Source organism: Sus scrofa, chromosome 7 (assembly GCF_000003025.6).
Source record: "Sus scrofa isolate TJ Tabasco breed Duroc chromosome 7, Sscrofa11.1, whole genome shotgun sequence".
In the NCBI taxonomy this organism is placed as follows: Eukaryota; Metazoa; Chordata; class Mammalia; order Artiodactyla; family Suidae; genus Sus; species Sus scrofa.
In genome coordinates, this window is record NC_010449.5 from 94,859,371 (window position 1) to 94,884,864 (window position 25,494).

A 25,494-nucleotide genomic window follows, 5' to 3' on the forward strand; every position below is an offset into this window, starting at 1 on the left:
ACCTTGAGAAGTGCAGGCGTGTAATTTTCTTGAGTTCTTTGCTAAAGATGCCAGTACAGGGGATGCCATTATTTGGTGAGGTGTTTCTTTTCCCCAAGACCACTTTGTGTTTTGGGTGACCCTCTTTTTAAACTCTAAGAGTCGTCAAGCTGTTGTAACCACATTTTCAAGAAGAACCACATCTTAATCAGGACTGAAAAAGGGTAAAATGAGGTGAACAAAATTGAAAATCATCTTTTTTGGGGGTGATTATGGTAAACAAGTGATAGGCATTTATAGAAAGATACCAGCATCCATTAATGAAGGAAATCTGTAATGAGAAATGTTACCAATTAAATTGGATATACACTACGAGCAGGTAGAGCACACTTTTTTTGGTCTTGTTAGGACTGCACCCCCTGGCATTTGGAGTCCCTCGCTAGGGGTCAAATCAGAGCTGCAGCTGCTGGCCTTCACCACAGCCACAGCAGCGGCAGATCTCAGCCCTGTCTGCAACCTGTGCCACAGCTCACGGCAATGCTGGATCCTTAACCCACTGAGTGAGGCCAGGGATTGAACCCACATTCTCATGGATGCTAGTCAGGTTCTTAACCTGCTGAGCCTCAACAGGAGTTCCCAGATTGTGTTCTAATGTGGTGTGGAGCTCATAGTGTGCAAAAGCTGATTTATAAGATGCTATCAGACCATACTCATGCTTACAGAACTGCTTTAAAAAGAGCTTCGTTATTCGAGGTTATTCTGGTTATCTAGGGCTATCAGTCTCTGGAAAATCTGATATGCTTAAACAAATTTTTGAACGTTGCTGTCTACCGGAAAATCAGTCATTAATATGCAGTGAGAAATATATTTCCAAGCAGACAGGAATTTTCTAGTGTAATAAGTGAATTTTGTTCACAGGTGGTGGATTTCTAGGGCGGTGTTACTGTCTTCAGAAAGCTTCCTGGTACAAGTGTGGCCTCCACACTGCAAGGCTGAAGCTGATCAGACACTCCTACTGGTGGAGCTTAAGACTTGCTACCCAGGCTTTGTTCTTTGTTCCCTGCCAGCATACATCCTGGATTTCTTCAGGGAGTTGTTCTCCTGGGCACTAATCCTTTTTTCTCATAGCTTCTGGCTAATTCTAATCAAAATAGGGTGTACCTCCCCTGCTTCAGTTCCTCTGTTCACTAGATGACACCATATTCATTTCCAGAAGTGAATTCATTCACCAGAACCCTCTGTAAGGGACTATGATTTTGTAAATTGGTGTAAGTTCTTAGAGTTATATTATTGCTCTCTGTTTCCATTAATATACCCTCTGGACTTGAGGATTGAATACCCAGATTTTTGTTTATAAGGAAGAACATTCTTACTTGGGAAACTTTGCTATGAATATCCCACTCTATCTAAAGCTGTTCTCCAGCTGTTTACATCCTTTCTAAAAACTTCATTTAAAATCAACAGTGAGGATATTGGGGAAATTAAAAAAAATAAAATTTAAAAAATAAAAAAATAAAATCAATAGTGATGAGTTCCCTGATGGCCTAGTGAGTTCAGGAGCCCATGTAAAAAAATTAAAAAATGAACAGTGAATAAAGAGATCTTTGTCCAAAAGCAGATTATTTAGCTGCATATTTAGGTTCATGTTTGAATTAAGTGATGTATTTGTATTGCAAAAAACAAATATTTTAGATGTTTCCAAAGCTTATAGTTGAATGATATGCTGAGAACACCTTTTTTTTTTTTTTTTTTTTTTGTCGTTTTAGGGCCTCACCCACAGCATATGGAAGTTCCCAGGCTAGCGGTCGAATCGGAGCTGTAGCCACTGGCCTACACCAGAGCCACTGCAACGCCAGACCTGAGCCATGTCTGCAACCTCCACCACAGCTCACGACAATGCCAGATCCTTAACCCACTGATCAAGGCCAGGGATTGAACCCGCCACCTCATGGTTCCTGGTCAGATTCGTTTCCACTGCACGACAACGTGAGCTCTCTGAGAGCACCTTCTAAAGTTGAAGTAATTTTCTTGCTGGCTCATTAAGAGGAGAGGTCATCTGCTATTGACTTCACCTGATAGATAAGTAATAACTAGAAAGGTAGTTAAGAAAATTTGTAGTTTATTTTGCTCCTGTCTCAAAAGAGGAAACATATTAGAACTTATTAAAAAATTATTTCCACCTTTTCTGTTATGGATAAGAAGTTTGGGAGTGTTAGTCACTTTTATAATTGGGCTGCATTGATATGATGCTATTAAATATGAAAGAGAAAACACATGAGGGCATAATTATAGGCAAATGTGCAATTATCTTGTTCTCTTAGAGATGGAGCCTGGATGGGACCTTTAGGAAATTTTTCTCACATAGTATTTTTGATGTTGCATAATTTCATCAAATCAATGAAATATACTTCAAATATTGTCAATAAAGTAGCTTTGACAGAATAGCAAAGAAAGGCGTGCCCAATTTTGGCAAGTTGGAAATTGTCAAGCACGGGTATAGCCTAGTTGTTTTGTTTTATATTTCCTTGTACTTGCAGAGTCCTGTATCCTTTTGAATTCTAGGTATGTAGACTCATGCTATGATTGTTAACTTCTCCAACATGATAATATGAACTGGGCCTTTGGATTGATAGTTACACAGTGATTCAAGAGCTGTCCTGCCATGAACTACTCGAAAATTCCTTTTGCTGCGACCCCTCCCTTGGGCCTTATCCTTAAGACCAAGACTGTCAGCACTGGGGTCATTTCTTTTGGCCCAGTAACAGGGAGGTTTATATTTATTAACTACTTGTGTGTTAGCTACTTGCCAGGTCCTCTATAGATGTTATTTTAGTTAAGCTTTTTTACAACTTCAAAATTAAAGAATTGGTCTCTATATTTCCGCCATGGGCTAGTAATCTGTCCAGGGACATATGAAAGGGAAGCCTGAAACTTGGCATCCCATCCAGGTCTGGCGATGAAGCCCATGCTTTGCCCCCTCTCCTGTAATATCTTGTATTTGCGGAAGGGAATACAGTGGCTTGGAGACCATTTCTTGCTCCCTGTCTCCTAAGCTGCCAGGCTCTCTTTCCTTCTGCAGGGCTAGAACAATATTGTTATTACAAATAGCTGTTCATTTATCCACCAGCCAGCTGGCTTTCCATTCATTCATCCCTACAGCCAACAGATATTTACGGAATGTGTACCAGGTGCTATTTGAGAACCTGGAGACCTGCTGGTTATCAAGCCCTTTCTGCCTTCATGAAGTTTATACCAGTTATCCAAAGACTCATTATGCAGTGGGTGTGTGGTGGGACAAAGTGCCTGCATTTCTTAGCCCAGTGCCAGACCTATAGGGGGCCCTCAACAAGGCTTAATTCCTTTTGCCCCATCATTTTTTTGTTGTTGTTGTTTAAGGCCACTCCAGGGGCATATGGATGTTCCCAGGGTAGGGATCGAATTGGAGCTATAGCTGCTGGCCTACACCACAGCCACAACAACGTGGGATCTGAGCCACATCTGCAACCTACACCACAGCTCATGGCAACGCCAGATCCTTAACCCACGGAGTGAGGCCAGGGATCAGACCCGAGTTCTCATGGATGGATGCTAGTCGGTTTCATTAACCACTGAGCCACAAAGGGAACTCCCACATCCTTTTTTTTAATGGTCACACCCTTGGCATATGGAAGTTTCTGGGCCAGGGCTCGAATCCTCGCTGAAGCAGCAACCCAAGCTACAGCAGTGACACTGCTGGATCCATAACCCACTGTGCCTCAGGAAACGTCAGTTCTGTACCACTTTTATACAAAAAGTAAGTTTTATTTTTTTATAATGATTTTTGTTTTTTCCATTATAGCTGGTTTACAATGTTATGTCAATTTCCTACTGTACAGCAAGGTGACCCAATCAGACATACATGTATATATTCTTTTTTCTCACATTATCATGCTCCATCGTAAGTGACTAGATGTAGTTCCCAGCGCTATATAGCAGGATCTCATTGCTTATCCATTCCAAAGGCAATAGTTTGCACCTATTAACCCCAAATTCCCAGTCCATCCCCCTTGGCAACCACAAGTCTGTTTCCAAGTCCACGAGTTTCTTTTCTGCAGAAAAGTTCATTTATGTTGTATATTAGATTCCAGATATAAGTGATATCAGATGGTATTTGTCTTTCTCTTTCTGACTTAACTTCACTTAGTATGAGAGTCTGTAGTTCCATCCATGTTGCTGCAAATGGCATTATTTTATTTTATTTTTTATGGCTGAGTAGTATTCCATTGTGTATATATACCACATTTTCTTAATCCAGTCATCTGTCAATGGACATTTAGGTTGTTTCCATGTCCTGGCTATTGTGAATAGTGCTGCAGTGAACATACGGGTGCAAGTGTCTCAAAAAATTAAGTTTTAAAATTCGTTATTAGACTTGTAGCATTCTCTTTTGCTATGGTAAATACTCTTTTATTTGTAATTCTCTGAGGTGATGGATGTTAACTAAATTGTGATCACTTTGTGATATTTACATTTGTCGAATCATTATGTTGTATAGCTTACACTAATATAATATTTTATGTCAGTTATATTTTAGTAAAGCTGGGTGGGAGAAGAAACACACCCACACACCTATTCTCATTCCACTAGCCTACCTTTCCCTGTACAAGGAGTATGGTCACAAAGTTTCATAAGGCGTTAATACCACCACAGGTTAAAAAGAGAATCATTTATAATTTGGCTGCCAGATGGGATTACAAGTCCTTCAAGTTTCATCTGAATGCTTCTCTGATTTGAAAGTAAATATTCCCTTTGTAAGAGTAACTCTGAATGGCATGCCATGTGCTGGTAGCTGACATGGTTCAGACGATGAGATTCGATGGTCATCTCTAATCACGTGATGAATTATCCCACACATGCTTATAGATGACAGAAAAGACATTGGAATAGACCTCTGGCTCCCTCCCTTTCAAAGGACAAGGGACCTGAGCCGTTGCAGTGACAATGCGGGATTCTTAACCCGCTGAGCCACAAGGGATCTCCCACCATGTATCCTTTTAGAGTTTATTTCTCTGTATGTTTGGTATTTAAAATGTGTTTTCTTTGTTTATTCTCTCTGTTTACTCAAATACCATGTGCACAGCAGTCTTTTCTGTCCTTATTCTATGTCCTCCCCTAATTGCTTTTCATTTGCCTCTTCTTTGCTCATTGGCAACTTATTTGTTTGTTTTTCCTTCATCCCATTGAGTTGATCTTCTGACCTTTATGTCCTTGAAATTGTACCTGTCAATACTTTGGTGGTTTGTGTTATTGATGTTTTTGTTTGTTTCTTAAATATCCTTCCTCATGAATTAGGTTTGCAAAATTTTTTGAAAGGGAAGTCTACGCCATTGTGATCTTTGGTATACTATAGCTTTTTTTGCCCAGAGCCTTACACCCAACCAGTGTCAAGCTGTGTTTGATTAAAGTAAACACTTGTGTATCTACATGTGGAAGTTTCCAGGCCAGGGATCAAACCTGCACTACAGCTGTAACCAGAGCCAGAGCAGTAACAATGCTGGATCCTCAACCTGCTGAGCCACAAAGGAGCTCCAGTAAATACTTCTTCCTTCATTTTCTTTTTTTTTCTTTTTTTCCTTTTTATGGCTGCACCAGTGGCTAGGGGTCAAATTGGAGCTGCAGCTGCAACCTATGCAGCGGCTTATGGCAATGGAGACTACGTTGGGTTCTCAACCCAGAGATCCACAATGGGAACTCCGATACTTGTTCTTTTTTTTTTTTTTTTTTTTTTTTTTTTGCTATTTCTTTGGGCCGCTCCCGCGGCATATGGAGGTTCCCAGGCCAGGGGTTGAATCGGAGCTGTAGCCACCAGCCTATGCCAGAGCCACAGCAACTCGGGATCCGAGCCGCGTCTGCAACCTACACCACAGCTCACGGCAACGCCGGATCGTTAACCCACTGAGCAAGGGCAGGGACCGAACCCGCAACCTCATGGCTCCTAGTCGGATTCGTTAACCACTGCGCCACGACGGGAACTCCCGATACTTGTTCTTAAATACAGCAAATAATCACATCTCAGTTGAAATCTGACTTGCTTGGCTGGTGAGTGTGTTCAGATGGTTCTCAGTTTTAGTTGAGGCAGTGGCAAATAAAACACTCATTTTTGAGATTAAGGAAACAATTTGAAATGTTCTTTGTCATTTAGGTCTAACTGCTCCGTGATATTCATAACAAGTTCCTTGATGTGTGTTCAAGCCCACCTCAGCTCTGAACTCCCCCTTTCTAGCTTGTTTCATTATTAACTGAGTGTTTCTTAAGTTCTGTGGAGGGAAGAGAGGGGCAGTTGATTATCTAGTTGCATTGTTCACCCCATCTGTTTGTCGAATATGGCAGCAGTTTCACTTAGTGCCTTTACCCCGGGATTCAAACATACACATGTGGATTCTGGTTCTTTCACTGAGAGGAAACTTAAGAACCCATTTACCCATTTTTCTAAAGAATTTTTTTTTTAGGCCACATGCTTGCCATTAATAGAGATCTTCTTGTCACTGTAATACCCAAAGTGACTTTTCTGGTGTAGGTGGCACATTTTGTAAGGTGTCTTGAGCCTGTGCTTTCCTGTGGGGGATTAGGACTGTGTGTTCTGGAAGTGTGCTCATTTTCATCTTAGAATGGATTCAAGGCACACGCACCAACCATCTCAGGGAATGACTCCTCTGACATCATTATATAAGGAATTTTTCATTTTTTTATTCTATCACACAGCAGTTTTTCTGAATTCATGCTTTGCCAAGTAAACTTGGCTCATGTGGGCATTCACATTCTGATTAGTTGCTTGGCTTAAACAACATTTCAGAGCCACTAAGTAATTTCTTCAAATTAATTGTTAATCTGCTAAAATGCCTGGACAATCACCAAAACCGACTTTTTTCCCACAAAGACTTTGTACCATGGTTTCCAAGGGTGTTTTTCTCCTTGAGTATGTTGAAATGATTTTGGTTGGTTTTGGTAATTTTTTTCTAAGCGTTTCCTCCAAGTTACGGAATTTTGACCACCCCTCTCTTTGACTTATTTGTTTGTGATAAGTGTAAAAAATCACAAGACTGTCTATGTTTTCTTAGTGCTACCACATTTCTGTGGGATTTGAATGCTGCGGCTTATTTTCGTTGTTGTTCACCTTTCATTCAACTCTGAGGGTCTCTTAAACTTGTGTCATGTTTTATCATCAAAATTTAGTTTTGATTGGTTCCAGAGAACAGAGGGAAAAATGGCTGTACTAAAATGTAGCTTTTTGGTGTGTACTTAACTTTTTGTAAGTCATGTATCATAATTAAGGAAAAACTAAAAACATAGAAAGCAAAAAGATTCACCAGTGATCCTGTCACTTATAAATATAATTTTTTTGCAGTATTTTTCCAGTTTTTTTTCCCTGAAAAAATATTTATAAGATATACATTTTAACATAGGTCATAGTTTATAATGTGGAATTTCCATGTAATACTGTGAACAATAAGCTAGTAATTTATAAACAGTTCCTAAATTATAATTACCCCATATACTATAAGGTGGGTGTTATGTCATATACAGTAATAGAAACACAAGCTTTGTATCCAGGAGACTTGGGTTTGGATTCTTGCTTGTTCTATTATTCAGTTTGCTGTGTGACCTTGGCCACGGGACTTAATCTTGGGTGAGATTTAAACCTTCACTGGTTGTGTTCTTTGTAAAATGGGGATAATAATAACCACCTCTTTCTGGATCGTGAGATTGGTCACATGAGCGAGAGAGTTTAATGTGCCCGGTATATGGTAGGTTTTCGGCTAGTGACTGTCCTTATTATTTATAAGGGATGTTGTTTAATTGTAAGACTGGTTTAGATGCTGGCTCTTTCAGTCAGTAGTAAGGAAGGAGCTTCTAGATGCCCTAGATTGGATTTATACTTCCTGTCCTGAGAGTGTTTGTGGTTAATGAGGCCTGCCTGAATAGTTTGGTCACTGCTGCTGTCTCCTTTTCCCCAGATTTGGAATAGGAGGGATAGATAACCATCTTTAAAATATACACCATGTGTAGGTCGAAGATGCGGCTTGGATCCTGCGTTATTGAGGCTGTGGTGTAGGCTGGCAGCTGTAGCTCCGATTTGACCCCTCGCCTGGGAACCGCCATACTACGCGGGTGCGGCTCTAAAAAGCAATCAATCACTCAGTCAATCAAATATAAAATATACACCCTGTAAGGAGGCATTTTAGGAGAGACCTTCACATGTGTAATGAAAAGCTGCTGAGAATAATTGTGTGTGTGTGTTTACGTCTGTACATGTGTGTGTTTACGTCTGTGCATGTGTGTGTGCACGGGCTTACATACATACATAGACATATGTGCCTCTATTGACGTTTCTCCTGTGTTATGTTGTGGATCATCTGTCTCCATCCCTCTTAACCTGGATGTCTTTCTTGGCTCCAGAGAGCCTTCCCTTGTCCTCCTTTTTTTCCTCATGTTCATGTTTTCTTCCTGATTTTCATTTTTGGAAGCACCAATTCATGTCACTCCTCCTCTGACGAGCACAGTGTACCTGGTGTTAGGTGTTGATGTAGGCGTACACTGAACTTGAAAAATGTTACCTAAGAGGAGTCTTAGTCGTACAGCTCTTGCATTCCACTTTCTCTCCTTTCCGATGAATGTTACATAGACTCCCATCTTTATCATTTTATATCATGAGAGCAATACCCTTTTAAATTAATTTCAGGTAATTTTATTGTGAGATCACAGAAGATGAGTTCCTGGTGGACTCCTGCCAGCTGTGTGCTGTCTGCTTTGACTGTCCCTAATCTGCAGTAAGTTGCCTATCCTCTACTCACACCTCAGCATTTTTTCTTTGTCGGCCACCTGGTGGGATGATTCTGAAGCTGTTCTTCTTAATCTAAGATGAAGCTTTTCCTTCATTGCATGTCTGAGCGCACACACATACGCACACCATGTGGCAGTGCAGAGACTGGGTTTGGTTTCAGATGAAGTCAGTAAAAGGAGACAAAATTAGTAAATTCCTAAATTTGTCAGAAGGCTAAAAATTCCTGTTTTGGAGATTTACATTCAGGGATGTAAATACAGTTGAAATTTTTCTAAATTGGCATTCAAGTTGTTTGCTTAAAAATCACTTCAGTAACTGAAAAAAACATTTTTATACTATTCTGAGATCAGAAACAGCTAAAGGTGACTCACCTTTTATCTGAAAATTTTTTAAGACGTGCCCATAGGGTATTTGAATGGGGTAAAATGACTCCCCTTCAAGTTTATGAAAAAATAAAACATCTTCTAATTTCATTTTAAATTATACATTTTTATTGTAAATTTGTGTAATAGGGTCAGCCTCATAGTAGAGGCCTAGGATATTCTTATTGAATGAATAATTATCTCATTACTATCATCTGTCAATTCATTACTTGTTTTAAATTGTCTTTAGCATTGTAAGAGCTTCCAAATAGATTCCATCATTTGATCCTCAAGAGTAATCTTGCAAGTTAGGTAGGAGAGGGATTTTCTTCATTTCACAGGAAACTTAATAGAACTGCTCATGTGTCATTAAATGATGACCCTGGGGTTTGACTTTAGGACTTTCAGCTCCTTGTTCTCTGCTTTTTGTGAGTGCTCTACTCTTTTCCCATTTATTCAACAGTTTTATTGAGGGTAAGATTTAAAGTTCTAGGTCTTTGAGGATAAATGTAAACACAAGGTTTCTACAGGGACTGCTGGTCAATAAATAAACAAGTAGATGAGGTAATTATTGTGCCTATAATAATAATGATTAGCACAGCAGGTGCTTGCTAAATGTTTATTGAATGAATGAGTGAGTGAGCAAAGTGATCAAAAGGAAATAAACAGTGAGCATAGGGTTGTATATGGATAGATTGATGAAGGAAGGTCTTTCTGAGGAGGTGACATCTAAGCCAAGGAAAGAATGTTTCAGATAAAAGGACCAGCACAAGCAAAGGCCCTGAGGCAGCAAAGGGCTTGGCTTGTTTAAGGGGACACCAGAGATGGCCAGTGGAGCTGGAGCATAGTAACCTGGGAGACAGGGGTTCCACATGCAGTCAAAGAGAAAGGGGTCAGTTACGGGACTACAAGTCCACGCTGAGAAATTTGATTTTCATTCCAGTGTTAGGAGACAACTTCCCATGTTCCCTATGTTTCTGCACAGCCTTTTTTTCAGGGGTGATGTGTGTAGTCGGCAGCCTTGGAAACTACAGGGAGTGTTTCCTCCCAGAGTGAAGGTTAGGCAAACTCTTGTCTAGTGTACGAAAGACGATGTCTCCTTCTGGGGAAAAGGTCAGATGGGCCTGTTGCCCGTCCTAAAAGCCTTGGGTTCATTAAGCTCAGGGTTACTCTCTGGTAACACAATCCTCTATTGTGCAGGTATCGTCTGGCCTTCTTTGTGTTACATAGTGGGAATTGGGACTTAGGGACTGGCACCCCAAATTGCTGATACTCTGGCTGTTTCTGTTGCCATGAGTAATGAAGTCCTTTGTGTCTGACCCAAGAATCTCATGTCTTCTGCCAGCATCCAAACAACTGGGGCTGGCTAACTTGTTCGCTGGAAATTGGGATAAACTCTTACATCCTTTACATTTCTTGGCATCTCAAGACATGAAAAGCCATTGGTTAATAGGTAGTTTAACTTTTTAAAAAGTCAGTGACCACTGTGTGGGAAATGATCCTGGGTAGAAAGGCGATGAATGAGGAATCTGAGGCAGCTGTCTAGTTAAGAGATAACAGAGGCTGGGACCAGGGTGGTGACTGTGGAGGTGGAGAGGAGTGAGAAGTCAAGGTGTTCTTCGGGAGTGGAATTTATCAGTCTTGACAGAATGGGTATAGGGCGGGAAAGAGGGAATGGAGAATGAATCCTAGGTTTTGAACGAATAGATAAAGGCGATGTTAACTCAGATGGAGCTGCCTCAAGATGACGGCGATAAGCCTGGAACAGGACTTATTTCTCTTGTCAGCACCCTGTATGTAGCCTTTTTTCCAATCACTTTGTTTGCTTGACTCTGTCTGTGTAGAACTTTTACACTTAGAATTACAGGGAAAGGAAGAATAAGAAGTCGTTTTGTACAACTTGAGATCAAAGAACCACTGGTATGTACTGTTTACTTTTCTGGGAAGAACATTTTTTTGTGTGTCTTCATGAGTTGTCAAATCCATTCACGTTAAGAAATGCAAGTCCTGCAGTCCCTTGGTAAGTGGGTTGTCTCATTCACAGTAAATTAGATTAGCTTGGGAGGATTTATTTTTCAAATAGCCATATTGATTTTTACTTAAAATTCATTACCTGGGAGTTTACAATGAAACTCTTTTCATGTGTTTCAAGATTTTCCCTTTTTTTTTTTTTTTTTCGTTTTACAGCCATACCCGAGGCATATGGAAGTACCTGGGCTAGGAGTTTAATTGGAACTGCAGCTGCCAGCCTACGACACAGCCACAGCAACACCAGTTCCAAACCATATCCCCAACCTATGCTGCAGCTTGCGGCAACACTGGATCCTTAACCTGCTGAACAAGGCCAGGGATCCAACCCATATCCTCATGGAGACAATGTCAGGTTCTTAACCTGCTGAGCCACAGTGGGAACTCTGGTTTTCCCTTTTTTGATGTTGCAGAGTAATACTTTTTTTTTTTTCTTTTCTCTTTTTTTTGCTTTTTAGGGCGGTACCTGTGGCATATGGAAGTTCTCTGGCTAGGGGTTGAATCGGAGCTACAGCTACACCACAGCCACAGTAACATGGAATCCAAGCCACGTCTGCAACCTACACCACAGCTCATGGCAACACTGGATCCTTAACCCAGTGAGCAATGCCAGGGATTGAACCCACATCCTCATGGATACTAGTCGGGTTTGTTACCGCTGAGCCACAATGAGAACTCAGAGTAATACATTTTTAATTTTTTTTTTTTTTTTTAGATTTAAAATTTCCTTTAAAGCTAGGCTGTTCTCCCTTAATTCTCAAGGATAATTAATGTTCCTCTTGTGATCATGTAAGCTTAATACAATAGAATGAAAGAAGCAAGTGCCTGTGGATTAATTTATTCCATTTATCATCTTCATTGAGAAATTCCTTCAGGATAACTTCTTGTCTTACTAATTCAGCAGCACTTTTCATAAAGAAAGTAACTAAAAAGCTTAAAAAAAAAAAAGCCTCGGCTCTGAGGAGTTCTGTTAAATGCCTTCCCTTTTTATCTTGTGTATATATGCTTTTCACGTGCTTATTTTATTTACAGGATGATTTTACACTTCTTTTATGTATTGTAGACAGTTTTAGGCTACAGTATAAGCATACACATACTTATCTTGAATGTTTTGAATTATCTTTGTACCATCTTGCACATGTCCTCTTATTTCTTTTGTTCCGTAGAATTTTCTTTGGTCTGTGGTCTAGGTCCAGATTTTCCCTCTTGGGAACTAAAATGTTGATGGAGAGGGAAGGTAGAACTTAGTGAATTTTTTTTTTTTGGAGGGGGGGCATCAGCGGGGAGAGGCTAGGCTTACAATTATTTCTGATTCAGTTTATACTCTACCTCCTGGACGTCTGAGGTGGAAATACGCCATTTTAAAGGTAAACATAGAAAGCATGAACTAAGATCACAGAATCACTAGAGCTGGTCACAAGACTTTACCAGGTGATGTGTGTTGTTATTAATGACTTCAATAGACTCTGGAGGTATTTCTACCAGAAATGCAGTTAGAATGCGTTTTTTTTTTTTTTTTTTTTTTTTTTTGAGAAGATAAATACACTTTCCTCTCTTTTTCTTTCCTCCTTGTCCCCTCCCCTTCCCCTTCCCTTTTCCCTCCCATGTAGATCCATCTTTGGGGGTTTTGGCAGTTTTAAAGCCCACCCAGGTAGTAGTGTGGTGTCTAAGGTTCCTAGGATGTTCCGATCTTTCCTGTAGAGTGGTGGTGTTATTCTGCCTTCCTATCCCATTGTAGGACATCTTCAAAAGGGCCTGACACCGTATCGCTAATTTCACGTTTCATGCCATGCACACGTTTATTGCTGCATCATAGTTAGGCTGTGGTTGGAATTTAATGAATGGGTTAGTGGTCTTCTCTCCCTTATCCTCTGATTTCTAAACAAAACCAAACAATAATTAGTAATAAGAGTGTACCAGGGCCCTCCGAGGGGAGATTTTATTAGGTAACTGAATTGAACCAAAATTTGTAACCTGTGGAATATGATAGACACTCTCCCTAAAGGATCATTCATGCCTGCTCTTGAAGCGGAAATCTAAAGGATGGCCCAGGTTGGTGCCTCTACCTCCATCCCCCTTTGGGAAGATTTTGACCCACTGGTTTTGGGCCTAGACTTGTCCGTATTCCTGAAGATCATTCTAGAAGTGGTTCAGAGGCACTTACCCGCCAAGCCCTAACTCCACTTCTGCCCGTCTTCTTTCCTGTTTGAGGAACAGTGGAGGGCACAGTAGAAAGAGGATTCGAGTCAGACCAGGGTTTGCGTGACCCCAGAAAACATGCTTAACCAGTTTAGGCCTCAACTTTGAAATGTAAAGTTGAGACTCTGCTAGTGACCCCCGTGTGGTCTGGTGAAGCACAGCCCTGTCTGTCCGGGAACTTGTGCTCAGCACTTGTGGGTTCTCTCTAAGAACTGGAACAGGATCAGTATTTAGAAGCTGCTGGGTGTCCCTCTAAGGTCTCCTCCTCGTGCCGCCCTCTGGAAGCAACCGCCGTCCTGAATTTTATGTTCCGCACTCCCCTGCTTTTTATAATGAGTGTATCAGTAAACAATAGAGTAGCCCCCCCCACCCCCACCATCTGAGGTTTCTCTTTTTGTGGTTGACTATGGTCCGAAAACATTACATGGAAAATTCCAGAAATAAACAGTTCATGAGTTTTAAATTGTATGCTGTTTTGAGTAATGAAATCTTGCCGTCCTGTCTGGGATGTGAACCATCCCTTCGACCAGGATTTCTTTCTGTTTGTTAGTCACTTGGTAGCCAGTCATCAAATCAGGTGTCTCTGCACAGTGCTTGTGTTCTAATGAACAAGTTACTTTTTTTATTCATGGCCCCAGAGCACAAGAATGGTAATGCAATTCAGACGTGCCAAAGAGAAGCTGCAGAGTTTCGTTTCTTTCTTTTCTTCCTTCCTTCCTTCAGGCCACACCCGTGACATATGGAGGTTCCCAGGCTAGGGGTCCAGTTGGAGCTACAGCTGCCGGCCTACACCACAGCCACAGCAACATCAGATCCAAGCTTCGTCTGCAACCCACACCACAGCTCATGGCAACGCCAGATCCTTAACCCAATGAGCAAGGCCGGGGATCAAACCCGCAAGCTCATGGTTCCTAGTTGGATTAGTTTCTGCTGTGCCACAACCGGCACTCCTGCAGAGTGCTTTCTTTAAATGAAAAAGCAAAAGTTCTTGTCTCAATAAGCAAAGGCAAAAAAACCCCTATGCTGAGGTTGCTAAGGTCCATGGTTAGAATGAACCTTCTAGCCATGAAATTATGAAGAAGAAAAATGAAATCCGTGCTCATTTTGCTGTCACACCTCAAACTGCAAAAGTTACGGCCGCAGTGCCTGATACGTGCTTGGTTAAGATGGAAAAGGCATTAAATTTGATATTTTGAGAGAGTGAGAGATTGCAGTCACATAACTTATTGCAGTGCATTATTACAGTTCTATTTTATTATTAGTTGTTAATTACTGTTCCTAATTTATTAAAAAAAACTTCATTATAGGTGTGAATGTATATGAAAAAACATGGAATATACAGGCATACCTTATTTTACGGCGTTTTGCAGATGTTTTGTTTTTTTACAAATTGAAGGTTTGTGGCAACCCCGTGTCGGGCATTCACCCACATTGTGTCTTTGTATCACATTTTGGTAATTCTCAAAATATTTCAAGCCCTCCACCAGCAAAAAGATTATGAGTCCCTGAAAGCTCAGATGGTGGTTCGCATTTTTTAACCATAAAGTATTTTTCAGTTAAGGAATGTGCATTGTTTTTTTAGACGTAATGTTATTACATACTGAATAGACTACGGTATAATGTAAACATGACTTTTATACACAATGGGAAACCAGAAAAGTTGTGTGAATTGCTATATTGCAGTGGTTTGGAACTGAACCTGCAGGATCTCCAAGGTGTGCCTGTATCGGGTTTCATGCTATCTGTGGATTTGGGGATCTGCTGGGGGCCTTGGCACGTGTCCCTCCAGGATGAGAAGGGCCTACTGTCTATTTTTAATTGTGCCTCCTTGGGCTCTCCTGCTCTGTGTACGTCTCTGATAAGAGTGCTTCCTCTCTGCCAGGTGAGTGTAGAACTCGGGTGGCTTTCTACTCAGCCTTTGCTGGTGAGTGTGGATGTGGGGTTGCAGTTTTTTCTGTGGTGTTTGGCTGGCCTGGAGTGGTTTTTATCTAAGATGTTTTTGTCTATCTAGGCTTCCGTCTTACTGGTCTTTTAGAGAGAGCAGGCTTTTTCTGATACTGGGTCAGAGGTAGCGTTGTGTGACAAGGGGGGATTAATCCAGTAAGGAAGTCAGTAGAGTAAATGGGAACCAGATTTACGGTTCTTATAGGAAGGGAAAGGTGAAAGCTAGAGTGAATCTTGCACTGTTGGATTGGAATTCAGGGTATTTGCATGAACTCATGGTTTTTGATGTACACAGATGGATGAGAGGAAGGGGGGAGGGAGGGAAGGAGAGAGGAAGGGAGGAAGGAAAAGAAGGAACAAAGGAAGGAACGAAGGGAGGAAGGAAGGGTGTGCACATATGTGTGTGCTTCTCTTCACTAAGATGACCCAGGGACAGTGATGATCCATTTGTAATATGCACACCCACATCTTGGGTTTTAAATACCATCCCCCCCCCCACTAAAATGGTTGGAATTATCAGACTGAAAAAAAAGAAAGTCACTTTTTGGTAGCTGTCATAGAAGAATAAATCTGGCCAATAATTATCAATGAACATAAAGTATTGGTTGAAAGTTTGTTGAGAAATAGGATATTTTTAGGAAGGATCACCTCACCAACTACTTATTAATTACCAAGAGGAAAAGAGTCCCTTTACAGTGGGAAAGTCTGGCGGATACCACCTTAATCACCAGTGGTGATGTTAAGGTCGCAGTACCAGGCAGGAGATGAAAAATGGAAGTAGCTCCTCATAAGGTACGAGAGGGAGGACGTCTTCTGTGTGTTCCTGCTGGAAAGCCCTAACTTGAATCCGATTGTCAGGGAGTATCAGACAAACCCCAGTTAAGGAATAGATCTATACACTGGTCCAGAATCTTCAAAACTGTCAAGGTCATGATGCTCAAGGACAGTCTGAGGAATTCTGAAAGAGACTAATGAGAGAGGAAAACTCCTGCATTGTGAGATCCTGGATTCGATCCTTTTACTAAAACGGATGCTATTGAGATCATTGGAGAAAGTCAGACCCGGTCTGTGGATTAGATGACCATGCCAGTGTCAGGTTCTGGGTGTTCATGGTCATAGTTATTATAGTTTTGGAGGAGTATGCCCTTGTTTATAGAAATGACTCCCTAAATCCTATAGGGGTGATAAGCCATCCTGATGGCTACTCACGCTCAAGTGGTTCAGGGAAATAAACTTGGTGGTTCTAGTCTTGCAGCTTTTTTTTTTTTTAGGTCTAAGATTTTTAAAGAAAACAAACAAAAAAACCCTTCATATGAGCTGACTTTTTTGAAATTGTTAGCTTTTCCAAGAAATCATTTGTGAGGTTTAAGGGGTTTGCTTTCTTGTGTTATCTTGTCTGGCAACTAACTGTCCTTCCCATGTGGCTTCCTGTTATATATCTTGATTTGCCTTTTGGCGTGCTGACTTTCAAATAGTTACCATCATCTCCTTACTGCATTCTTTTCCTGTTCATTATGTTTATTTCTCTTCACTTATATTTTGCTTTTGTGACAGACTCCTTCTTCGGAGGCAAAGTATGGTTTACAGCAACATGGCACTTTACTGTGTTAGAATTCAGTGATAACTGTATTTAATTTTAACTTGCTTTTGTGTGTGCTGTTCTTTTCCCCTCAGTTCTCCAGTGAGCTGTTTAAGCTGTCTTTCTTTTTTTTAACCCATGCTTTGTCTCCCTTAGTATTGACCATGTTTCAGAAGGCTTTTAGTAAAAAAGTATTAGGCTGGTTGATTGCTGTCTTAGAATTTAGTTTTCAGAGAGCATAAGCAGGGTAAGGAGAATCCGATAGACAGAGTGGCACATTCGATGCTCTGCTAACCCACAGTCTAGTCATTTCATGATTGTGTGTCTGATTGGTTAGCCCCCAAAGGTTTAGGAGTAAACATATTAGGACCAAGCTGGCCCTAATTTAAAAATTGGTGTGGCTTGGGATGGGTGTGAGGAGTTATGGGGAGAGGTTAATCGTCGGAGCAGCCTTCGCTCTCTGAGATCATTACATGTAAGTTGTCTCTTGGGTACAGAATATGCCCTTTCCCCTTGGTCCCCCAAATCATAGGTTAAGTCCTTGAATGGCTCCCCCATCCCACCCCTTTCTTTATTTGGTGAAACTAAAGTGCATCACAGGCTTGTTTTCCTTAGATAGGTTGGAGGACAAACTTCTCTTTAGCAGTGACACTAATTTTCGTATTTCTCAGAATGATGGAGGAGAAAAAGCTTTTAGAACCCAGTGTGGTAGTTACATTGCACTTAGAACACTCCCACACATCTAGGCTTTTCTTCAGCATTTTTTTTTTTTTTTTTTTTGGTCTCTTGCTGCTTTTACAGTGTAGGTGGCCTTCTCTGGATTGCTTTTGACAGGAAATTGAGCAAGCTTTCTTTTTTGGAACAGAATATATTTTACTGCTGAGAGAGAGAGGAAAAAAAATGTTTATGTTTTGAAATTTAATTATGAATTTTTATTTGAAGGCCGATTTTAATCTGAAAAAAGGAGGTAGGGCCTAAATTTCATATTGTAAACTAATTTTCTGAATCTTCCTATTGGTTTTTTTAAAAATGAGTCCCAAGTGAATTTTGTTTTATTTAGCTTCTTTCCTTTTTTTTTTTTTTGGATTTTTAAAATTGAAATGCTGTAATTTACAATGTAAAGTTAGGTTTAGATGTACAGCAAAGTGATTTAGCTATATATAGGTGTGGGTTTTTTTTTTTTTTCTTTTTGTCAGATTCTTTTCCATGAGAGGTTATTACAAGATATTAAGTATAATTCCCTGTGCTATATAGTAGGTCATTGTTGGTTATATATTTTGTATATAGTAGTGTGCATTTCTTATTTATTTTGGGGAGCTTTCCTTTCCTCCTTGCAGAAAGGAAGAAAGGCCCCCAAATTATTTTGTTTCATGAAGCCAGAGCCATTGAGGAATATTGAGAAGTTTGTCTTTGTCATTCCCTTTCTGCTTTAGTCTGAGGCTGCCTTCCCCAGTTGTCTTCTTTCCGTAGTGGAGTTGTGATGGCTGCTACACCGAGTTACCAGGCATCTTGAATCTAGAATGTATGTGAACCCTACCGTTGAAAAACATGTCATTTAGCAAAGCTTCCTAATGGTTTGGCTTGTGCAAAGGTCACGCAAGCTGGGTTGGAGGTCCAGATTGGAACCGTGCCTCTGCCACAGATTCTACCTGGACTTCTGAACCCTACCTACCCTGTGGTGCTTTGAAATAGGAATACCAGTCCGCCCACCAACTATCCCGGTGCTTGCCGCCTGGGGTGACTGTGGGTGAGTTTGATTTGCATGGTTCCTTTATGGCGCTGGAGATTCAGAGGAAGAAATCTGACTATAATTAGATTATAAGCCTGCATGCCACATCATGGAAATGTTGCCCAGTTGAAATGGAGTAATTCTGATGGAGTCTTTCTAAGTGTGTTTATAAATGACATCCTTTCCCTTGAGTTTAACATTTGCATGTTTATTCATGTACCTAAATGGATTAGTAGTGCAAATCAGCTGTCAGGTATGTCTTGTTTATGTTGTGTAATAGGTTATTAATGAACAAAACAAAGAATATCTTTTGAGTACTACAGGTTTCTTTACCCCTTCTGTGGATGCATCTTGCAGGCCAATCATGTAAAAAAGGCAATTATTATTGTCCGGGTTACCTGACACTCAGAATATTCTTTATAACACCCCCCCCCCTGCAGTTTAGGATGTTTAATTAGAGTAGGGTAGGGAAGACCTATTGCAGGGTCTTCTGGAGCTCTGTGTAATAGTCTGGGGACATGCACGGTGGGCCCTCAGGGAGTCTTGTTTTGAAGGCAGTTAATGTAAGTTTTGAAGTAGTTTATATTTGGCTGAATGAAAGATGGGAGTCCTGATACCCAGACTGGCAGGCTGGGCAGAGGAACCTTGCCTCTTGTACTCTCCAGGGCCTGGGAATATCTAAGAGTGAAACTGAGTTCTGGTTCTTCTGATTATTCTTTGCTTCCCTTTTATACGTTTGGGAACAGGGTTTGGGAATTAGCCCAGTTTGAAATAGTGCTTCACCTCAGCAAACATTAAACAGCTGATTTCTTGGGAGCGCTTTTGGACATGTATAGTCTGACTCGTTTTCATAGTTTTAGATGTCGGTACATTTACTGCAGGTTTTAGTATCCGGTGTATGTGTGTGTTCCTTTAACGGAGCATAAGCCTGTAGTCCCAGGAAATATATTATGACTATAGCAGGGTTTATAACTTATTCGAAATGACCAGTGTAAGAATGGAAGAATTTCTAAATAGTGAGCATGTTTGGTTGCTTTGGAGCAGGCTTTCTCAATCTCAGCACTATTGACATTTTGGGCTGGATAATTCTTGGTCCTGTTCTGTGCCTTGCAGGATATTTAGCAGCATCCTTTGCTTCTACCCATTAAATTCTGGTAGTGGTCCATTTCCTCTGTTGTGACACCCAAAAAAGTTTCCTGGGGTACAGAATTGCTCCCTCTTGAGAACCACTGGTTGGACCAGTGGTTCCTGTAGGCAGGTGGTGAACCAGCCACATCAGAAATATCTTATGAGGGGTGCTTCTTATTCATGCAGGGTCTGGGTTTCTCCCCAGACTTCCTGATCAGATAACATGGGATGAGGCCGGGATTGGCAGTCTGCCTAGAGCCTGGATAGCCAGGCTAACAATTTGTTGTTTAAGTGGGAGTGGCTATTGGTTGGCTTAAATTTAAATGTGTGTTAAACTACACAGAAAGAGATTACAAGTTAAAGAGGCTTTTAAAGGTAAAGTATGACATTTCACAATAATGAGCTGATTGGTAGCTGTGATCCCCGCATCCCAGTACTATGAGGTGCAGTTGTATGTTTTGAGCATTCAGAAATAATCTTTTTCGTACTAAAGCGCATGATTATTTTACTCTAGGTTTTGCGAGAATACCTCACATCAGACTCCGAAGCAAGATTTACTCCCAACTTTGAAGTGGAATCTGGTGAGTTGGTAGATTAGTCACAAAAGCCAGGTGGGGGGGAGGAAATGCTACTCGCAGGTTCATTCTTAGAAGACCTGCCACTTAAATGTAGATTCTATATTTTTCTCCACTGTTTTTTTTTGTTTTGTTTTGTTTTTCCCCCGTTTGTTGTTTTACTGCTGAGAGGCAGAAGCAGGGAAGAGGGGAGATGCCTGTGTGGTTTTTAGTCATTGATTTCTGGATTCAGCACTCTCATCTTTATAGATTAAACAGTTAATTTTTCTGGCAACTTAAATTAATAACATTTTTGTTACATATGTCTATTTTCCTTGCGTTGCAGAAAATGCAGAAAATGCTCTATTTGTTTCTTACAATCTCACGGGAGATTGTACCCCAGCAACCCATGTTCTAAGTAAGAATCTTGTTAACCCTAAAGCAGTCCTACTAGTTTGGAATACCAAGGCTACCCTGAAAAGTTGAGGGATGGCTGGGTGATCTGTTTGATTGACGTTTACTGTTAATTTCATGATTGCCCTTGCTTACTGCTGGGGAGAGACCCAGTTCTGTACTGGGCCTTTCTCAGTGTTTTCGTGGACATTTCTCAAACGTTTTACTCAGTTGTAAAAGGGTGCTCTTATTGAGAAAGCATTTAAAAAAAATAGCTTAATTTGATTGAAAGTGACCTTTCTATAGGCTGAAAATGCTGTAATATGCTGAACTTCTAAATTCAGATAAAATTAGTGGTTTGGGGTTGTGTAGGTTTCTTTGGTTTTGTTACTTTGTACTTAACCTTCCTCTCAGCCAGATGCTGAAACAAAGAGTTTGGGATTTTTCTTATCTGCTGCTTTGTCAGAAGCAGAAGCAAATTGCCTAAGGAGTCAGCTCTTCTAGAGCGCCACATCCCATAAAAGGACAGTCAAGGTTATCTGAACATCTCACCTCTGTAAACCTTTGTGCAGAGCTGAGGGCTTCTTTTCAGCAGCCCGCTGGGTAATTGGAGCACTGATTTCAAAGAGCTTGCTATTTCTGACCTTCCTTGAAATTTCAGTAAGAGAAATTGAGGAACGATTATCTCTGAAAATGTTTTAAAAGTACATTAGGACACTTTCCTGTTAGCATTGATTTGACCATTCACCAAGTCATTCTTTAAAAGAAGTAGAATCCAGGAAAGAGTTTTAGATGTCTGTAGTTTTTAGCCATTTGCAGAGCCCAACTTTTTATTCTTCTTCTTCTTATTATTATTAGCCACACAACCCAGGAACTGCTTTGGGAACACAGCATTTTTGGAATCATCAAAAATTGTTGAGTGGTGAAGCCAGCAGCCTGCAGGAATGCTCCATATAGGTCACTATAGCTCAGGTCCTTTGCCAAGGACGAAAGATCAGTGCATGTTTTTGAGTGCCCTTAGGTTTTCACCTCCATCTTGGAAGTTGTTTTTCAAGGTTGGCTTTTTTCCCTCTCTTCTGTACCTGTATACTACCAAAATATACACCTTCGGTGCACTCCCTGTGTGTCTTGGTATTTTAAACACTCTTAAATAAGGATCACCTCTGGCTTAATATACTGAAATATTACAGTTCTTAACAGAAGCCTTTCATTCTAGCGTTACTGTGAGGCCAAGCTTGTTTCACTTTTATGTTGGAGCAGCTACACCTTGTCTTTTTTTTTTTTTTTGTCCTTTTGCCTTTTCTAGGGCTGCTCTTGCGGCATATGGAGGTTCCCAGGCTAGGGGTGTAATTGGAGCTGTAGCTGCCGGCCTACACCACAGCTCACAGCAACGCCGGATCCTTAACCCGCTGAGCGAGGCCAGAGATGGAACCTGCAACCTCATGGTTTCTAGTCGGATTCATTAACCACCGTGCCACAATGGGAACTCCCTACACCTTGCCTTTTGAATTGAGTTGCTTAGTCTAGTGACCTGAAGAACCCCTGGGTACTTAGATCACTTTTTTTTTTGTTTTAATGGTGGTGATATCTGATGATGCTATTACATCCGTTAGGTGAGGTGGGAGTCTTTTCTTATGTGTTCTTACACACCGGTCTGCTTGGACAGCAGATCGGGGAGCCAGGATCAAACGATCCTCTAGACCTGCTGGTGGTATGACTCTTGACTTTCTAAATGGATGCTTCTTTCCTAACGGCTCTTTCACTATTTAAGGAATATTCCAAAACAGTTCCCTTCCTCCTAAAGTAAACAAAAATCCCCAAACTCCAACCCCTCTCCCCAAAACCCAAACCCACAAAACCTTGTAGCTTATGTATAGTCCTATGCGTATCTTATTACGTCCATTGTTCTTATACTTTATGTTTTGGGTAGTGTTCTAAAATATAAAATTGAATGGAGAAACTTTCCCCTTCCTTTTAAAATTAAAAAAAAAATTGTTATGTTCTTTCTAAATGCCCAACAAGAAACATAGAGTGATGTTAATTGAAAACAATCTCTGACTAAATTATGTGCTTTACACCTTAAAACATTTAAATAATTTCCTCAAGTGTATTTTTCTTTGGATTTTCCCATTCTTGTGTGGACAATTATGTACTCCTAGGTAAGTAGAGATATTCAGTTTTTCTCCTATTTCAGTCTGGTTAGTGCCTTCCAGGTTTCTTCTTTTCATGGGAGAGTAACTGAAGAAATTTTGAAAAGCTCTCCACTTCTTTCTTTTCTTGAAAGTAAAACAAAAAGAGTAACTCTGCTCACATTTACTTATACTAATAGTTTCCTAGTATAACACACAAAAGCGACATCCTTTTTGCTGTTTTATGGGACGTCCCAGCCATTTAGTAAGTGAAAACAGAAAAGAAAAAAATACCTGTTGGTATATTCTCCTGGACTCGTCTTGGTGTCATATGGAGTAGTAGCAAGAAAACCTAATCATCAAAGTGCCTTACGTGGGCCACCCAGATGATAGAATGTCTATGACACGTTTAGAAATCAGCTAAAAATATGGAAGCTTGGAAAAATTTTTCCTGACTGTCCATCCTGTAGAACCCCTTCTGATCCAGTGATGCACCCTATCTCTTTTCTCATTTTTCTAACAAACTATGTCTTCCTTAAAACATAAGAGAACAGCTGTTCATATCCAATACACTTTCTTCTTTAGATTAATTAATTACAGGAGTTTGAACATATTAACTCAACAAGAAAAACAGCTGAAATGTTTACCGTCAGTAGACTTGTTAGATTCTGTGGGTCAGTTTGAACTGGAGTTTTACAGTGGCCCTGAGGATGCAATAGGGAGTCAACTTTTTCAGATAAATACTGGCTTAAATTTTATTAACTAAAAGCTGACTTTAAGAGGAAAATATTAAAAATTTAGAGGAGCAAAGGGATCATTGCAGAGTTTTCCTTTTATCTTTGGCCATGACTAATTTTACTTGAATTTGGCGTGCCTGGAGGTCACTTCAGCATTATTTCATTATGCTTATTTATTATTCAAAGCTGCCTTCTTTGTTCTTAAGAAAGAAGACCGTTTTAACCAGCCTGTAGGACTCTTCCGTGACCTTTTCACATTTGCTCATGCTGTCATCGCCTCTCTCTCTCTCTTTTTTAATATATTTTTTATTGTTATTTCCCCCAAACACTTTTTTCCCCCACTGTACAGCATGGGACCCAGTTACACATACATGTATACATGATTTTTTTCTCCCATCGTTGTGCTCTGTCCTAAGTCTCTAGTTCTCAGTGCTACACAGCAGGATCTCATTGTTAATCCACTCCAGAAGCAGTAGTTTGCATCCCTTAACCCCAAGCTCCCCATCCCTCCCACTCCCTCCCCCTCCGCCTGGGCTTTGCAGCAACGTGGATGGAACTAGAGACTCTCATACTGAGTGAAATAAGTCAGAAAGAGAAAGACAAATACCATATGCTATCACTCATATCTGGCATCGCCTCTCTTTTTGAAGGACCACTTCTTCTCACTGAATTCCTAGCTTTCTCTTTAGAAGGTAAGAGTACACGCTGTCCACACCACATAGAATGTTTCCTCTTCTAAATTCATTCTAGTGACAAACAGAACAAAGGAGAATAGGAATTAAGTTGTTTGGGAGGAGTGTCTTACTTCCTAGTTCCTGTTCATATTTTAGAAGCCCTGGATTTGTATGGGTATGATTCTTTATAATGATGCCATGTTACCCTCTTTCTTGATTAATACACTTAAAATTTGCTAATAGGAGATTTGAACTTCTAAAGTTAAGAATCAGGAAATAGAGAAGCAAGAACATGAACAGTGTATGGATGCGGGTGGAGGTCAGGTCCGCTGCCTGCCTCCTCTCCCTGCCTTAAAAAGTTGGGCGAGTGTAAGCATTTTGAACCCCTGGCTTCCATCCCAGGATGGAATGAGAGGTGAAACCTGGGGAGAGCTTGTATCTGCCAGTTCTTCATGAAATACTGATGTTTCTCAAAGAGCTTGAGAAACCCTTAGGGGTGGGGGTTTTACGTTAAAACCTGGGTTTTGTTTTAATGCTTGTCATTACCTAAGAGTATTTTAGATACAAAAGGAAGCTGTAAATGTCTTCACTAGTGCTGTAGTGGTTTTCACCAAAGTCATGCAGGCAGAACTCAGGTCCTGTGGTGGGGAAAGTGTTCCTGATAGGGACATCCAGATGCCTTGTTTGGAGGTTTTGGTACTTCTCCTGGGAGGAGGGCTTTAGTGTATCTTTTTGGGAATGACTTTTAAGCAAGGCCCTAGGCTTGAGGGAAGCTGTTCTTCACGTCTGCACAAAACATGCCAGAATCTCTAGTGAGTCCATGAGGAAGTACGAGCAGTGTGGGTGGACAGCCCTTCCAAATGACATCCGCCTTTGCAGAGCAGGAGATGTTTCTCAAACCTCTGCCTCAGCACATGGCGCGTTCTGTGTTCTTCTCATGATGGTTTCCTTGATGAAAATGAACTGATGCGTACTCTGGATGAGTTTTCAGTAGGTTAAGTAATGGGTTGCTCAAGAATGAATAGACTTCAATTTTTTTTTTTTTCCCCCAAGGAGTCATTTAAAAAAAAGTCAACCTTAATTCAGTAACTGACCCCTTTCTGCTACTGACTGATGTTTTTCATTTGCTATTTCTTTCCCAGTCATTTGGAAAATAAATGGTTTGAGAACTGACCAGGTAATACTTTATTGGGTATAGGGACCTCTGGGCATGTTCTAGCTTTAAATCGTTCATAGTT

General features: G+C 40.6%; 1 protein-coding gene across 34 annotated transcripts in view; it reads left to right on the forward strand.

Moving 5' to 3' along the window:
• SIPA1L1 (signal induced proliferation associated 1 like 1) overlaps positions 1-25,494 on the forward strand; it is a 378,935-nt gene that overhangs the window by 69,577 nt on the left and 283,864 nt on the right. For 23 of the 34 annotated variants that reach the window (XM_013989146.2, XM_021099427.1, XM_021099444.1 and 20 more), the window contains one exon: positions 20,284-20,350. The exons of 8 other annotated variants lie outside the window; for them this stretch is intronic. The gene's annotated coding sequence lies outside the window, so the exon portion shown is untranslated. Of the gene's footprint in view, positions 1-8,698; positions 8,787-20,283; positions 20,351-25,494 lie in introns of those variants that run through there. 3 more of the 34 variants (XM_021099432.1, XM_021099433.1, XM_021099462.1) reach the window with 2 other exon arrangements.